This window comes from Hyperoodon ampullatus, assembly GCF_949752795.1.
Source record: "Hyperoodon ampullatus genome assembly, chromosome: 1".
Classification (NCBI taxonomy): Eukaryota; Metazoa; Chordata; class Mammalia; order Artiodactyla; family Ziphiidae; genus Hyperoodon; species Hyperoodon ampullatus.
In genome coordinates, this window is record NC_136914.1 from 202,876,838 (window position 1) to 202,890,418 (window position 13,581).

At 49.5% G+C, this 13,581-nt stretch overlaps 1 protein-coding gene across 2 annotated transcripts in view; it reads left to right on the forward strand.

Annotated features, from left to right (window-relative positions):
• Window positions 1–13,581, forward strand: part of SUFU (SUFU negative regulator of hedgehog signaling) — a gene marked incomplete at both ends in the record, with an annotated part of 113,691 nt that overhangs the window by 85,539 nt on the left and 14,571 nt on the right. The gene's annotated exons all lie outside the window — the stretch shown is intronic.

The window sequence follows — 13,581 nt, forward strand, 5'->3', positions numbered from 1 at the left end:
GCCAGAGTTGCCCTTCCTTCCTTCCTGGAGCCTGGTCTCCGGCTGATAGCTGCAACCCCAGGGGCCTCCCTGTCTGGCCAGCCCCGGACTGGACGCCTGCTGCTGAGGCCCTTCTTCCTGCCTCCCTTCCATGGGGCCCAGGGAAGGGAAGTCCTCTGCAGGCCTCTGCTGTCTGTCCAAGAGCCCCTATAGCCCTTAGGAGAGACTGTGACCACCCCAGAGGTCAGATCCACTTCCTGCTGACCTCTCTTCCTCTGATGGGGGCGAATGGTGGGCAGAGCTGGAGCTGGGCACCCCCCTCTGCCCTTAGTCCCAGGGCAACTCTAGGGAATAGCTGCTGGCAGGGGATGCCTGGGAGCTGGCAGCCCAGAGCAGGAACCCTGCCTGCCAGAGAGGAAGTTGCTGTGCCCTGGGCTAACAGGGAGGCGGACCACTCCTGCAAGACCAGGGTGATCCGTCCTTCTTCTAAGAAGTCTTTATTACACACTTGCTGTGTGGCAGGCTCAGGACCCAGAGGGCCATCTGAGGTGTAGGCTCTTTTGGGGGCACATGAACTGAAACAGTTAATTAATTGGCATGATTCTGGCTGTGGATGTAATTTGTTGGAAATAGTTCCTTTGAATTCTAGCTCCAGTTGCTCATCCACGATCCCCAGAAATGGTAATGATCTAATGTGCTACAGAAGGGTCAAGTCAGCATGATCTGGAGTAGTTAGGGAGGGCTTCTTGGAGGAAGAAGGACATGAGATGGGCCTTGAAGGAGCCCTGGAATTTTAACAGGCAGGTGAAGAAGCTGACAGGGATGGAACAGGGGAGGCCTGGCTGGTTAAAGTCGAGGCTGTAACCTGGGAGCAGATTGTGGAGTGGGGAGAGTTCCTCTGGCGGCCCAAGGTGGCCCACCTGAAGAATCTGCCATCCAGAAGTCATGAGAGTAGAGCTCTTTTGCAAGAGCCTGGAGAAGCCTCCACTGCCACCTCCAAGCAGCTTTCAACTCCGGCCAGTGGATTTCTGCAGCCAGCCGCCTTGAAGGAGTTGGCTTAAGGCACCATCTTCCCCTGGCAGGAGCAGATGGCCAGGCTGAGTCGTGGGGCATCTGGAAACTCTCCACCTGTGAGTCTGGACCCTGTCCCAGGGCCATACTCCTTGCATGCCCTGAGCTTGGCCTCTTCCTCTGGGCCCTGTTGGCACTGATGGGAGGTCAGGAGGTAATTGAAGGCTTAAAGGCTCAAGCAGATTGCCCCATAACTTGTGATAGTCTCAGTCCAGATGGCCCTTCCACCTCCAAAGGTCTGGGTTTCTGGGCAGAAGGGCAGGGGCTCCTGTGGAGGCAGCCCACTTGCCCCTACTGTACATCTGGGACAAGTCTGAGATCTCGCTCCCAGTCTAGGGCGTACTTCCAGCTGCTGCACCCCCAGACGTTGTAAGGCACACAGGGTTCCTGGATGCAGACATCCAGCCCAGACTCAGCCTACTGGGCAGTGGGGCATCGGATCTGGTCCAAGGGCTATCTGTAGACACAGGGCAGAGGCTGCAGCCTCCACTCTTTGGCCTGAGTTGGCTGAGCTGCAGAGAGATGGATGGGAATAGATCAGAGGTGCAGCCATCTGGGGTCATCTCCCCTCCCTGCAGCTCAAGAACCCAGTCGCGTCTCCAAGGTGCTGGAATCTGCAGTCTGAAGGGATTCGGAATGTCTCCTCTGAGGTTGTCAGTGCTGGTTACCAGTTTGTTAGCAGTTGGTTGAGAAATGGTTCCTCCTTTGCCAAGAACATTTTCCAACCCTCCCTCAAGTCTCCAGCTCCCTGTCACCTCAGGATCGATGACGGTGGCCTCAGTTCAGATTAGCACGCACGACTGTAATATCTGTGCTGCCCACCCTGGGACCTGACCCGTTTTCAGATAAACCACATGGATTGTGACTGAGAAAGCCGACCCAAAATGTGCTGGCGCTGGTGTTTGCTCCTCTCCCTGTGGGGGAGTGACCGGCATGGGCCCTATTGTGTCTTCGTGTCCGATTTCCTTTAGTCAGGCTTTCTGGGCTGGGGCTCTGATGCATAGTCTTATGGGCCTGAGCGTGGTTTGAGAAGGCTGTGGAGATAGAGCAGAGGTTCAGAAGAGCCCGTGGAGGCTGGGTATTAGCAGCTGGGCTCTGGCCTACCGGAGGGAATCAGGCACTTGATCTTTTCCCACCTTAATGGCGACTAACACTGATCAGGTGCAAGTGCCAGGTAATGTTCCAAGTGCTTTATACCATCCTCATAGTCACTCTGTGAAGTAGAAAATCTTATTATCCCCCTTTTATAGATGAGGAAACTGAGTGAGGTACAGAGAGGCTAATAAGTGACTTGGCCAAGGTGAGAAACGGGTGACACTTAGGGCAGTCCCTCAGCCATTAACATGGTGTGGTCCTCCTTACTCCATTCTCAGGGACCGCGTGAGGGACACCCCAGACTGTGTCTCTCACCCTCATAGGTGGACCTCCTCTAACTAGTCAGAGCATGAGTAGAGACTGCTCCCTTGGCACCGAGGACAAGGCTAAAGCCCCATGTTAGAAGCTTACTGTTTGTATTTAACTCTAGGGAAGACATGCCGCCAGGCTCAGTGCTTCCAAATCCCAGAGATAACAAGGTGTGTCATAATTGTTTCATTTATACCAGAATTACTTTTTAACACAAGGCCTTGTTTTCTTCATGTTCAGAAACAAAATCAACTGTATATCTCTGGCCCCTCCACCACTTCAGGGCTAGGGGATTTCTTTTTTTTTGCTTGAGGCCTCACTTCCTGCTTCCCAGAAAGGCAGGGCCCTCTGGGTAACTGCTCCTCTCCCACTCCCCCTGCCAACCCTCCTCCCACCGCCTTCCCGGAAGGGGAGTCCTTGGCCCTCTTTGGGGCTTCTTCCAGCGTTTCACAACCCCTGCATTCCAGCCGTGAAATTTGTATCTGGCTTTTCCCAAGATGATCAGTTGAGAAAAGCCTCCTTCGGCTTGCTGGCGCCTCCCTTCCCACGGCCTGCCCACGTGAGTTTGGGAAGCAACTCTTTTGTGCCACTGAGGGGAGCCTGGCTTAAGGACTGTGCCTGCCGACATTTATAAGGACCTGGGGGCTTCCCTGGTGGCGCAGTGATTGAGAGTCCGCCTGCCGTTGCAGGGGACACGGGTTCGTGCCCCGGTCCGGGAAGATCCCACATGCCGCGGAGCGGCTGGGCCCGTGAGCCATGGCCGCTGAGCCTGCACACCCGGAGCCTGTGCTCCGCAACGGGAGAGGCCGCAGCAGTGAGAGGCCCACGTACCGCAAAAAAAAAATAAAATAAATAAATAAATAAATAAAGTATAAGGACCTGGGTTGAGGGAGAAAAAGTCACTGGCATCCTCTGTCTGAGGTTGCCTGGTTAGACATGGACTGTTCTGTGGAGTCTGGCCTTTGCTTCCCAGCCTCCCCACAGTGACCCCGGGGATGTGCATGGTCAGGTGCATTGCGTGGGGAGGTTTGCATTTCTGTAAACTTGCTCTGATGCTGGGAACCTGCATCAGTGTACCAGGACCTCCTCCTCCTTCTGCCAGTGAGTCACTGATTGAGGTTGGGGGACCTTTAGGGAGCTCTCTGGGTCACATCACCCCCCCAAAGAGGGGCAGGGCCCATGCATGTGTGTGCACATGTGTTGGTGGGGAAGGTTCCTGGCTGTGGGAGAGACACTTTGTAGTTGAGGCACCTTTAAAAAGCAAACTAGGGCTTCCCTGGTGGCGCAGTGGTTGAGAGTCCACCTGCCGATACAGGGGACACGGGTTCGTGCCCCGGTCCGGGAGGATCCCACATGCCATGGAGCGGCTGGGCCCGTGAGCCATGGCCGCTGAGCCTGCGCACCCGGAGCCTGTGCTCCGCAACGGTGAGAGGCCACAACAGTGAGAGGCCCGTGTACCGCAAAAAAAAAAAAAAAAAAAAAAAAAAAAAAAGCAAACTGTCATCGCTGAGCTAAGTTTCTCAGTCTTCTGGAATTGCACCAGCAGCTTTTAAGGCTTTTTTTTTTTTTTTTTTGCTTGTTGCCTTAATTTTCTGGAAAATTAAGGTTTTGTAGCATGATTTCTCCTGTTGTGACATTTTCAGCTGCACCCTTCCCCCAACATGCACACAAAACACACATATATTTCTCTCCACTTTTATGAGTGTCTCTGCTCCCATCTCTTTAGCCTTTTGGATGGGTAGCCATGCTGCCTCTGTTCCCATCTTGAATAGCTTGTGACCTGGCCAAAGAGTCATCCTTTAGAGAAAATTGTGTTTTGTTTTGCTCAGCCTATGAGACCCATGAAGATTAATTAGAAGAAGAAAATATGTCGTTTGCATCCAGTGAATTGGGTGAAGGAAGGTGAGTTTCCATCTGGGAAAACAGCTGGGCTATTGCCATCACTTCCTGCATGCAGGGCAGTCTTGGGTAACCCTGCTCAAAGGGCTCTATCATGTCAGTGCAGTGGCCTGCCTGGAGCCCGAGTGTGTCATGTTGGCGCCCCTCACCACTCCCACGCTGGGGAAGTACGGTTGTTTCACTGGAGAGAAAACCCAAGAAGAAACAGCCCTGCTCTCAGGGCCCCAGCCAGGCCCCACAGGGCTGATGGGAGGAAGAGCCCAGGCCTCTGTGATCCACATTTGTCTTGCTAAGTGCCTGCCTTTATGTGCCTTTCTCAGAAATACACATGTGAAAGGGCCGAACAGGAGCTCCACAGAAGCCCTGCCTGGGTGAATTTCTGAATTTGAACATTCTCTGCTCTACTTCCCCGAAGAGGTGAAGCAGTGGCCATCCTTAACACCCCAGCCTCAGAGGTCATGGCCAACACATTGAATTCTCAATCCAGACTGCATCTCTCTTCCTCAAGTTGCACAATCGGGAGTATTTTTATCGCCCATCCTTGATCCTCAGTGTCACCCAACACCTCAGTAGTGAGTCACTTTTCCAGGGAAGGGAAAAGGAAGGCTCAAAGGTGAGAGCTGGAGAGAGGAAATGACTCAGTGTCTCAGAAACCAGGAAGCCAAGGGCTCTGGCTAGAGCAGGCTCCTTCAGGAGAGCAGGGGTCCTAGTCTCCCACCTGAGTCAGACCGCAAGGCTGCGGGTGGCGGTCCCTGGTGCCCAGAGGAGTTAATAGTTGATGAAGGAATCCACCAACCTTAACACAAGTTTTCCTCACTCTGTCTTCTTCACCCACACGCCGTCCCACTGTTCTGTCATCACGTTCCATCCTTGGAATATTCACAGTGAAAATACTGCGTTTCATCATTCGGTTGTTGGTGTTGACCAATAACCTTTTAAGGCCTTTTACTCCGTGTGTCATCCTCATCAGAGAATTTTTCCAAATTCAGATGGTAGCAGTAACTGTGGAGGTGAGCTGGTGCCTTCACCCACACCCACACCCTGTCCCAGTCCTGCCCTGAAGGGAAACCTGCAAGTGGTTCTTTCTCTGGAAAGTTCAGAGCTTTCGTCAGCAATCTGAAAGCAAAAGGAATAATCTCCCAGGCTAGAGACAGAAGCCAGAGGTTGAGCTGGGCTCAGCAGGCCAAACCCACTTCACTTCTGAATAGTTGCCAACCCGGGTGCCCTGGTTCCTGCTCCCGGGCGTCCCCAAGGAAAAGGCCCCAAGTCGTGTGGCCAGTGCAGACGTCATCACTGTCACAGGGCTGGGATTGTGGCTAAAAGGAGTCTCGGTGGTTGGGCTCCTCTCCTTTCCACACCTGCTGCCATTGATAGAATGTGACCAATACCCTGAGGCTAAAATGGAAAAATTAAGACTTTTCAGTCTGTAGAGACCAGGGTGGAGAGGAAACATGGATATGGTCCTGTCAATCTGTGAAGTGTGGGTAGGGTGAACAGGGGCCTGTACTATAAACTGTGCAGCACTAGAAATCAGGAGTCTGTCCTGACACTGGAAAGAGAAGGCATGTTAGGATATGTAAAAAGCCCCCTTAAACAGTGGGAAGTGTAAATATAGGATGTGTTACATAGACAGGTAGTAGAAAAGAAAGACATGGAAGGATTTAGATCAATTGATGAATTACTGAGGCGTGCCTCTGAGCCATCCACAAACCACTCCTCAGTGCTCCCAGTACAGGAAGAATCCTAGGCTGGACAGCTTCTGTGACCAAGCAGGCAGGTTTTTTTGTTTGTTTGTTTTTGTATTTTTTTTTTTTTTTTTTTTTTTTTTTTTTTTTTTTTTTTGCGGTACGCGGGCCTCTCACCGTTGTGGTCTCTCCCGTTGCGGAGCACAGGCTCCGGATGCGCAGGCCCAGCGGCCATGGCCCACGGGCCCAGCCGCTCCGCGGCATATGGGATCCTCCCAAACCGGGGCACGAACCCGTATCCCCTGCATCGGCAGGCGGACTCTCAACCACTGCGCCACCAGGGAGGCCCTGTTTTTGTATTTTTGACCGCGCGGCATGTAGGATCTTAGCTTCCCGACCAGGGATCGAACCCGTGTCCCCTGCAGTAGAAGCGCGGAGTCTTAACCACTGGACCGCCAGGGAAGTCCCAAGCAAGCAGTTTTTATTAAGTATCGCCATGTGCCAGGCCCTGTGTTGTAGGCTATTTTTGTCCCCATTTTACAAACAAGAACACGGAGGCTTAGATAGATTGTATAACTTATTTTGGGTCAATGAGCCAAGATTAATAAAGTTCAGAGCCAAAATTTGAACCTTGGGTTGTTTGAATCCAGATCCAGACCTCTTCACCACTGGGTACTGCCTGTAAAAGAAGATAACAGTGGAGGAGTTGCCTGCCAATTCACAGGAAAAAATAACGAAAGAAGGCCTTGGAAGTCTCTATAGCAGTGCACAGAGTAAAACTGGTGTTTTAATTTGCCTGAAAACCCCTGAGGGTGGCAGGTCAGAGAGAAGCATACTAAAAAAGTGAAATCTGCTAGAGGATATGCTCCATCGAAATGAGTGAGGAAGACATACGGAGAGCAGGAAATAGGATCCAACATGAGAAAGAGGCGAGAGGAATCACCAGTGTGAAGGTAAGGGGGGATCCCATGACAACAGTTGTGCCACAAAAAAGGAAGGCAGACAGTTCAGACTAGAGTCGTTTGGAAGGATCCTCTGGAGAAATGTCCTTTTTTTTTTATTATTTAATGATATTTAATTTATTTATTTTTGGCTGTGTTGTGTCTTCATTGCCGCATATGGGCTTTCTCTAGTTGCGGTGAGCGGGGGCTACTCTTTTTTTTTAATAAATTTATTTATTTATTTTTTATTTATTTTTATGGCTGTGTTGGGTCTTCTTTGCTGCATGTGGGCTTTCTCTAGTTGCGGCGAGTGGGGACTACTCTTTGTTGTGGTGCGCAGGCTTCTCGTTGTGGTGGCTTCTCTTGTTGTGGAGCATCAGCTCTAGGCCCGTGGGCTTCAGTAGTTGTGGCACATGGGCTCAGTAGTTGTGGCTCGTGGGCTCTAGAGAGCAAGCTCAGTAGTTGTGGCGCACGGGTTTAGTTGCTCCGCGGCATGTAGGACCTTCCTGAACCAGGGCTCGAACCCATCTCCTCTGCATTGGCAGGCAGATTCTTAACCACTGCACCACCAAGGAAGCCCCTGGAGAAGTGTCTTTAAAAGATAAAATTGAGGGACTTCCCTGGTGGCGCAGTAGTTGAGAATCCGCCTGTCAATGCAGGGGACACGGGTTCGAGCCCTGGTCCGGGAAGATCTCACATGCTGTGGAACAACTAAGCCCGCGCTCCACAACTACTGAGCCTGCGCTCTACAGCCCGTGAGCCACTACTACTGAGCCCGTGTGCTGCAACTACTGAAGCCCACGTGCCTAGAGCCTTTGCTCTGCAACAAGAGAAGCCACCGCAATGAGAAGCCCACGCACCACAACAAAGAGTAGCCCCTGCTCGCCGCAACTAGACAAAGGCCGCGCGCAACAACGGAGACCCAACGCAGACAAAAATAAATAAATTTTTTAAAAAGAAGATAAAATTGATAAATATTTGCTCTATTTGAAAGTCTTGGGAGAATCTGTAGGCCATTGGTCATTAGTTTAGGATTGAATTAGCAATAAACACATAGAAAACCAATACAGTTATTAAATACAAGGAAAATAGAAAATCACACTAGGGATTTCCCAGGTGGTCCAGTAGTTAAGAATCCACCTTCCAATGCAGGGGATGCAGGTTTGATCCCTGGTTGGGGAACTAGGATCCCACATGCCACAGGGGAATTAAGCCCACACACCGCAACTACTGAGCCTGCGTGCTCTGGAGCCCAGGCACCACAACTAGAGAGAAACCTGCACGCCACAGTGAAAGATCCCGTGTGCTGCAACTAAGACCAATGCAGCCAAAAATTAAATAAATAAATAAATAAATATATTTTAAAATCACACTAGAAAGGAAAAGTAACCATATTATACTACATGACTCAGTTGTAAATAGCATTAGTATAATAACATAAACACTTAATACTGAGCCAAGCAAACTTACAATATAGTTATCTTGGGAAGGTGGGAGGGTGGGATGGAAGGGAGCTAGAAGCTCGTCTTCTGTAGCAGCAAGTCAATAGATAAAGCCTGAAAAGGGAATACCAGGAAGTAGAAAGAAAGTATATTAGAGGTATTGAGGAAAATACCAAAAGAATCAGCTAACAGAGATGACGGTGACTGTCTCCAAGGAGTAGGGAACGGGAAGACTGCTGACTATTGTAATGAACCTTATAGAACTATTTGGCTCTTTCAACTTTAAAAAAAGAAAAGTAAAAAAAAGTCAAAGAAGTGATATTGTAGGAGCTGTTACAGCTTGCCCTGCACAGTGAAAAGAAAGAATGACACAAAATTCCAGGTAGAAATCACAAAATTGGCACCAAGGTCACCAAGCCCTGGTCACTCAGAAGAACTTCAGCTTCCCCGGCATCAGGCTGAGAGCTGAAGGTGAGCATCGTATAAGTGTCTGACAGGCCTCCTGAGAGCGTCTGTCTTGGGGTGAAGGAAATGACGAGGCGCCTCGGCTGTGCACCTGACTCTGACCGGCAAGGAAGCTGATGGAGTGGGAGTGACAGGGCCTTGGGAAAGAGCGCTTGGGCAGAGCAGGGTTCAGGAGGGAAAACCCTGGGCCTTGGCAGAGCACTGCCTGACCAGTGGTCCCCAGAGGGAGGGTCCCCACAGCCTTTTAGGGGGGTCGGTTGGGGATTAAGTGAAAAGGGGTTCCTGTGGCTAAGGTTGGAAGAGACTGGCTTACACCAAATGAAACTGGTTCCTTTGCCCTCTGTAGTCCTCCTCAGAGTCTTCGAAATGCCAACATTTTATGAATCTTTAATCTGAGATGCAGTGTATTGCATCCAGCCTTTGCCACATCTGCTCTTCTAGAAGCTTCTCTTAAATTAAAATTCCATCAAATTCCCTTTGGGAAGCCCTGCCGTGGCTTCTAGGAAGCAATTCTTTTAAGAGTTCAGGGAAAAAAAAAAACAGCTGTGTCTTCATGGCCTTTGAAACCCCAGAAGGAAGGACCACTCAGAGGGATGGGAGGCTCTTAAGGAAAAATATTGTGGTTACACTTTAGCTGGCGTCAGGAAGACATGGGGTTTTTGTCTCAGCCCTTTATTTGCCCATTGTGTGATCTTGGACTAGTTATTTAAGTATCTGAGTTTCAGTTTCTTCATCTGTGAAATGGGAAAAATAATACCTATTTATAGGGTTGTTATAGAAATGAAAGGAATAAAGTATATAAAGGGTTTAGCATAGGACCTGGCATCATAGTGTGCACTCAGTTAAAGGTACCCCTTAATACTATTATTGCAGAAAGTCCCCTGAAAACTAAAAAGAGGTGTAATACTTCTGGGGACCAGTAGAGATATGTAGAGAATTCTTTACATAACTCAGAATATTTTTGAAGAATTTGAACAAAAGCTGGAGAGAGAAGTATGTTATACCAACAGACACTTTAAGGAACAGGATCAAGAAAAGCTGAAACTCAAGAAGAATTAAGTCTTGCAAAAAAAAGGCTATTATCAGCAAAAAGGACTTTGTTTTTCATAGTTCTGTTTGGAACAAGAAGAAGAAAACCTAGGCCCTATTATTTGGATAAGAGTAATGTTAATCAGACGCAGAGAGGCAGCAAAAATTTCCTCTTCTATTGTGCTTCCATCTCAAAAAGAATGGTTATTAGACTAGGAAGAGTCATACGGGCATCGATAAGAGGATTGAAGCCATGATTTCTGATCTCCTGGTCCACATGTATTGCACCCCAGAATACCAGTCAAATTGGCAGATGAGATTCAGGAAGCTGTTGTCAGTAATCTCTGAGGGAATGGGAGGGAGGTGTTGACAGACTGAAAGCACTCAAAAATTTCAAGATGCAAAAAGCATCTTGCACTCTCTAGACTAGTGAGCTTGGTGTCAACTCACAGGGAAAACTCTGGGCTAGATTATTCAGCGAGTAGGCTGTGAACACTCTCTAAGGAAAAACAGTGAGGCCTGAGAGACAGCATGCATTCACAAAGAGTCAGAACTGCCGGACCATCCTCACTGCCTTTTTAGAAACACTTAACCTATTTCTATTTGGTAGATAAAGGAAGTGCTGTAGACCTTGTATAGGTGGGGGTTAGCAAGATGTTTTGAGAGTATCTTCTGACATCACTGCTGGCAAGACAGAGAAATGTCTATACAGAGCATCCAGGAGGGTGAGGGGCTTAGTGATGGAATGGTTGGGTTGATTATAATCAGTTGGATGAGCATACCCAAAGAGTGATGATGTCAGTCTGTCAGCTTGTCTGCCTGGCCCTGTCCTATTCACTATTTAATCAAAGCCTGGGATGAGAACATCGATGGCAAGTTTATCAGTTTTGTCAGTGATGTGAAGTCAGGGGGGAGTGCCAATATGATGGGTGCCAGAGTCAGGTTTCAGAAATATCCAGACTGCTTGACACCCTAGCCAGATAATGCAGATTTCTGTTCTAAGCTCCAAATCATCTAGAGTACATACAAGCTAGGGGGGAAGAGGTCTAAGCTCAGTCCATGGGAGAAAGCCTGGGGGAGATTTTGTTGACAGAGGGAGTGTGGTATAAGTTGGTAGTATGCTGAGGTTACAAAGAACAGACAATTTGATGACAGTTTTAATAGAAATAAAGTATCCCAAACAAGAAAGCTCACAGCCCTTCTGTGATCTGCTGGTTAAACCACATACTGTATTTATTTCCACACATGACACTTCACTTCTGGACATGACACTTGGGCTTTGACAAGCTAGAGTGAATCCAAGGGAGAGTGACTTGGATGAATGGAAGATTTCAGGACCTTATCTTAAGAATATAGTTGAAAGTTGGGGCTACAAATACTGGAAAAGAGAAACTCCTCTTGGTCTGTGAGCAGCCTCGGGGATTTACAAGGCTGTCATGGAGGATGGATTAAACTAATTCTCGGCAACTTGAGGACCAGTAGATGAGAATTGCAGGAAGGCTGATTGTGCTCATTGTGGAGGAAGGCGGTCCAGCCAGCATGTCTCTCAGCAGAACAAAGGCCTCAAGGGGTTTCGCTGGCCTGTAGTTGGGCCTTCCCAGAACACCAGCGGTTGCCCAGGGCCCACAGTGGCTGCTGCCCCATCTCAGAAGTCCCCTCTTCCAAGCCCAGGGCAAGGACCTTTGCTCAGAATGGGGGACTGGCTTGGCCAGAGGCGGTTGGATTCTGGGCCCAGGGTAAAGGCAAATAAGTCTCTATTAAGCTATCGACATTCCTGCATGAGGAGCAGATAGAGTTCTAGAGGCAGCCAGCTAACGTTTTGAGCACCTACTATATCCCAGGCACTGTTTGATGCTTCACCTGGGTCATCTCATTTAATCCTTATAAGGAAAGGGTATTGTTATTCTTCCCGTTGAGAGGACAGTGAAGCTTAGAGAGAGGCTAAGTTATCTGCCCAAGGTCATATGGGACTCAAACCCCAAACCTATGTTGTTAGCCATTCTGCCTCCCAGAGCATCCTTCATCCCCTGGCCCCATCTTCCTAGCAGCCCCCAGCGGTTATGGGCCTCCATGCCTCCCTAGGAGCCATTCTCCCTTCCAACCCTTCCAGCCCTCTGCCTTACCCTCTGCTAGGAACTCAGGGAGAAAACAGCCCAGCTGAAAAATTAGGCCACGCTGGCGAGCACACTACTTATTTTTTTATGACTAAGATTAAGCTGACAACCATGCAAAACATTGCAAACCTGTGTCGGCTGCAGATTTAATACCTCACCCAGCCCACACAAATAATTCATGCTTCTGCATCGATGTCCAGAAAAAACAAATCAGCAAAAAGCTGGGCTCCTGCGTGTGTGTATGTGGAGCAGCCGCGTTTCCATTGAAGCAGCATGCCGGAAATACCCAAGCTCCAGGACTGCAGATCTAGCGTTTTGCAATTTTTTTTTTCTCTTAAAAGATTAAAGTACGTTTTCAAGTGATTGAAGGTTGGTGGGAGGTGTAAATGTGGGCACTTGTCACATTAATTCTTCAGATGATTAAGTTCTTTTCCATTTCTTTAAAGCTGTTTGCACTTGGGTTTGATGTCCTCGTTCCGGGTGAGTGTGTTGTAGCAGTTACCAAGGTGACTTTAGCTGACTTTCAACAATTTATTTTTCCCTCCAGCTTGAGACATCTCTAGCCCTGTGTGCTGTTGATTCTGCTCTCCCAACCCCCCTGCTCCCACCCCCAGTTGCTATTCATCAGCATTTTTGCCTGTGTCGGAGAGGCCCACCGGCTCGGAGGCCCCACCTGGCAGCCAGGCCTTTGGGGAGCATGGTGGTGTGTCTCAGAGGTAGCACAGGGAAGTGATGGTGAGAGTCACATCCTGACTTTTCCTCTTAAACTCACTCTGTGACTGTAGGCTTATCACCTCACTTCTCTGAGCCGTGGGTTTCCTGACCTGTACAAGAAGTGTTAACTATAGAGGAATCTACCTGGTGTAGAGTCCTTGCTGTGAGGACTCAGTGATTGAATCTATGGACTCCTTACTCTGGAGGAGAGTAAGGCCCCACCAAAGAGGGCTGCTGTCTTTCTTGAGTCCTGCTCTTGTCCGAGCCCCGAGGGTGGTGTTTGGTGTTGCCCTCCTCAGAAGGGAGGCGTAGCCGCCGGGGTATAAGGGGAAGAGAGCTGGTCAGAGGTCCTAGGCTCCCACGGTGGCCTGCCACAGCCCAGCTCTGTGGCCTTGGATGCATTACCGGCTCTCTTTTGTAAAGAAAAGAGGTAGATTAAACAACCTCAGAGTTTCCTTCCAGCCCTGAAATTCTGTGACCCTCTTGGCCAGCATGTTTGTCTCCTTCACAGGTCTTGTGAAAGCGTTTGTCAAAGGAGACACTAGGGCAAAGGGCAGTTTCAGAATTGGCTTTGGAAACCAGAGGAAGGGACCACTTTGTGAAAGATCAGTCACATGTCACATCTGAGGGTGGATCCACCCAACTGGTGGGAATGGTCCCCGTTACCTCGGGAGCTTTATAAACCACTGCCTCAGTAGGGACTTGTGCTGTCTGATGTCACCCTCCATCCTGCCTGCTGACCTCACATCCTCCTCCCTCTGGGGAGGTGCTCTGAGTGTTGGGGTGCCTCATTGGGCCACAGGCCCCAGCGCTCAGCGCCCCAGTGTGTAAGGAGGTT